Here is a 4,287-nt window from a genome sequence, read left to right on the forward strand (position 1 = left end):
TGAGGATGATGGTGGTGATGATGAGGATGATGGTGATGATGATGGTGGTGATGATGATGACCTCCTAAAAGCCCTTTGGGATCATCAACTGTACCATTTAATTGGGAAACTGAGGTCCAGGGAGACAAAAGTCATGTCAGTTGGTGATGGAGCTGGGACTGAGGCAGAAAACTGGGTCCCCAACCAGGTTTAATCTGAAGCTAAAGATGAGAAAATGGAGGTGTCCTTTGGGATATTGGGAGGAATCCGCCCCTTGCCCCTTCTTTTTCTTGCTTCCTGAAGCTGCCTTTTTCCCTCAGCCCTTCTCTCCACACTAACCCCCCCACTTTGGGCTGGCTCTTCTTGCTTCCTGAAGCCCTTAGACATGGCCCAAAGGCTCCAAGATGGACTGGTCTAGAGCAGTTTTTCCAGATTAGCCTCCCCCCCCCATCCCCCTATCCTCCTGTTGTCTACCTCTGGCTTGGCCCAGGGCCTGAGGTCATGGTCATTGCAGGGAATACTCTGTTCTGGGTCAGGCAGGCCTCTGACCCTCCTTCCCTACTGGCCCAGGCACATAGAAGGAAGGTATTCTAACAAATGTAACTTTAGAGGGGAGGGAAGACCTTGGCCAGTCCAATGGGAGGAGGCGGCAGACAGTTCCTCAGGTCTCTTGTTCTCCCCTGCTCTCCCCCACCCCTGGTGGGGTGTCAGTGAGTAGTGAGTAAACCTGGATGTGAGAAGAGGTGCTCCAAGAACTTCAGAGGCGGGCAGAAACTCAGTGAGACCATTTATCCACAAGGGAGAGAGATGCTCAGGCTTCTGGCAGCATCCTTGTTCCTCAGGATGAGAAGTCTGGGTCCTGGGGGACCCTGGACCTCCTGTGATCATAAGCCTGTGCAGAATCATTTCTTTAAACTTCTGGACTGTTGTAACTCACTGCAGACACATGTGGTGCTTGTGGTCCATTCAGACTCCCAGATCTTTTTCATACAAATGGCTCCTGGCTCCACTTACACCAAAGCTGGGATGAATCAGCGGAAAAAGAATCAGATAGTCAGGGTTTGAAGCCCAGTTCTGCTCCTTCTTACCTGTGTAACTTTAGGCCCTCCCCTTTCTGAGCCTCAGTTTCCCTGCTCTGTGAGATGAGAGGCTTATAGGAAATGGTCTCCAAAATGCTTTCTAAATCCAAAGATGATGTCAGTCAGTCAGTTAACAAGCACTAAGCACCTACCATGTATTAGATGCTGGGGATAAAAAGAAAGACAGAACACCCCAGTTTCTCTTCTCAAGGAGCTCCCAGTGTGACTGGGGGGAGGGGGAGGGAGGACAGGAAAGGAGCAGTTCTCTGGGTCTCCTCACGCTGCAGGGCAGACTCTTGCAGATCTCACCCCATTGGGACTCCCTCCCTTGTCCTGGATCCAGGCCCCAAGTTATTGGTGGCCAACCCTCTGCCCTTGACTTAGGAGGAGCCAGACTGGTCCTTGAAGGACAGACACTGAGTCCGCGGGATCCGGGCCCTACCAGAGTTTGTGCTTAGGCTGGCATCACAGGAGGAGGGCTGGAGGAAGGGTCTGTATTATAATTTGGGCTCAGTATTTTTGGTTGCTCTCTGTGACTGTGGGACTGAGGGCCTCCAGCCCTCTTGTGCCAAGAGCCCAAGGCTCCTGCTGGGAAGGAGCCAGGAAGTCACTGGACAGACCTTCCCTGGGGCCTTGCGTTTGGGGATTTCTCAGCAGCCTCCTGGCCTGGCTGACCCCTGAACAGCCTCCATCTTCCACAGATGTGCTGGTTCTGAAAATCTTTCTCTGCAGACTTTGCTGCCACACCACAGGGGAATGCCCTGGTGTGGTGGAAAGGCAGCCACCAGATTTCTAATCTGACCTGTTGTTTCTTGCCCTTCATCTTTTAAAACAGGACCAGTGATGTTTCTGATAAAGTGATAAAGCTGGTCTTTATTCCCTTGGGGTCCATACCCTTCACTCCCTGGTTCTGCTCTGACTAGAAGCTGAGGGCCCTGCCCCCTCCTCCAAGCTCAGCACAGCGGCGGACAGGATGTGGACAGGCTGGGGGGTCCAGAGACTTCATGTTGCAGGAGGAACCTCATTCAATTATGGCGTGCGTGCGCGTGCACGCACACACACACACACACACACACACACACTCTCCCCTAACTCAGCTCTCACAATTTTGTAAGCGGAATCCTCAGGAGAATGACATCTTCAGGGGTCAAGGGCTACCCACTCCTAACTAGCTCACAAGCCCCACCAGTGCGCTCCCCATGAACAATCAGCCAATAGACACAATTAGCTCCTAGCAAAGACATTTACCAAGGTGGCATCAGAACAGTCGAATGAAGCAGTGCCCTTTCCCAGAACTCTAGGGGAAACTCTCCCAGAGTTATACAGACTGTCCATGAGAAGGCCCCATTCTATTCTGAGGAGCATTCAAGTCTGAGGTGCCTGCTCCGGGATCAGCTTTTCTTCTGGGCCCTGGCAGCTCCCTGGTGCTCGGAGATGCAGCTTCTTTCCCATGGCATGGAAAGTTGTGGTCCGGTTCTCCCCTGGGTTGTCTCTCCATCCATCTGCCTGGCTGTTGTGGGCCAAAGAAGACTTAGCTGCCAGATGCTTCCTTACGAGGGGAACTCCACAGAGGACACTGCAGGTCCCAGGAGGGGACCAGGCCCACTTCCTGATGGTCACACTTGGTAGGGGCTGCACCCTGTTTGGGAGAGAAGTGGGTCTGGCCCGTAAGACAGCCTCCCTCAAGAATCTGATGCACCGTAATGTGGAAGAAGAATGGGATTTATCCTGACGACCCCAGAGGGATGACGAGTGGTGCAAGTCACAGGGACAGCTTCACATCCGCGCCAAAGCGGAGTGGCGCGCCTCAGGAGGCAAGGGCTTCTCTCTCTTTGGAGGTCTCCAAGCAAAGGCTGGAGGACTGCTTGTTGGGTAGGCTAGAGTGGGGATTCCTGCTAAGTCATGAGCTGGACAAAGTGGCCACTGAGGCATCTGGACACTCTAAAGTCCTGTTGATTCTGAGAGTTTATCCTCAAGCCAAAAAGGAATGACTGAGAGCTCTTAAGCAGGACAGCAACATAGTCAGACTTGTGTTTGAGGAAGGTACTTTGGGCATCTGGGGGGGGAAGGATCAGAAAAGGCAGAGACTCAAAATGGAAGGACAAGGCTGGTGTACTATTCTAGGCAAGAAAGCAAAAGGGCCTGGACTGAGGTGGTGCTCTGTGAGCAGGGTGAAGGCACCAGGGACAAGGGATGTTGTCAGGGTAGAATCAACAAGATTTGACAACTGATAGGATATGTGAAGTGAAGGAAAGAGAAGAATGGAAGAGGCTGGAATTTAGGAGCCTAGAAGGATGGTGATGTCCTCAACAGATATAGGGAAGTTTGATCAAGGAGAAGGCTTGGGGGAAGAGATCCGCTGAATGAGGACATTCAGGAGAAATATCCAACAGGTCATGGTGATACAGGACTGGAGCTCATAGGTAGCCTAAGCCTGTGTGTACAGATATGGATTGTGGGATCACAGCTTTGGAGCTAGGAGGGACCTTAGAGATCACTCAGAGCATTTTATGGAGAAAACGGAGACCCAGAAAGTTAATGCTATTTGTCCATGGCCACACAGGCAGTAAGTAGCAGAGCCAGAAGAAGTCATCTTGACAGAGAGAGATGATGAGATCACCAAGTGAACGGGCATAGAGAGAAGAGAAGAGGGTCCAGGATGGAGTCTTGGGGTCACCCACCAGGAGGTGGGACATGGCTGATGATCTAGCAAAGGATAGGCTGGGTCTGGGGCTCTGTATCGTGACTTAGAATAGAGCAATAGTGGGCTGCTGGCCAGGAATGGAGTGTCCCCAAGAAGGGACGATAACAAGGAATTTTTCTGCAGCCTTGAACATCTGATCGAAAGGGCTTTGAACTGCAAAGGCTGGGGGAGGAAGAAAACTGCCTGTGCATGCCCCCCAGGCTTGAGACTGTAGGGAGCTGTAGCTCTGATGAAGGAAAGAAAAAGAGCGTTTGAGACTCCCAGAAGTACAGGGGCAAATCCAAGAAAGGAGCCAGTGGTGACGCTCATGGCTTCAAAGGTCCATGTTCAAAAGCCCCCAAGATGAAATAAGAGTGTTGGAGGGTTTGGGAGACAGACTGGACCTCGCAGCTGTTGCTGAGATCTGGCAGGATGAGACCCAGGGCTGAAGCGAACCTCCCTGGAGGTCCTTTGCCAAACCTTGTATATGTGCCCTACACAACCAGGGCAGTGGGGATGAGAAGGGGCTGGCTGCGGTGGGGGGGG

The sequence above is a fragment of the Vombatus ursinus genome, unplaced genomic scaffold (assembly GCF_900497805.2).
Source record: "Vombatus ursinus unplaced genomic scaffold, bare-nosed wombat genome assembly UNPS02010980.1, whole genome shotgun sequence".
Classification (NCBI taxonomy): domain Eukaryota; kingdom Metazoa; phylum Chordata; class Mammalia; order Diprotodontia; family Vombatidae; genus Vombatus; species Vombatus ursinus.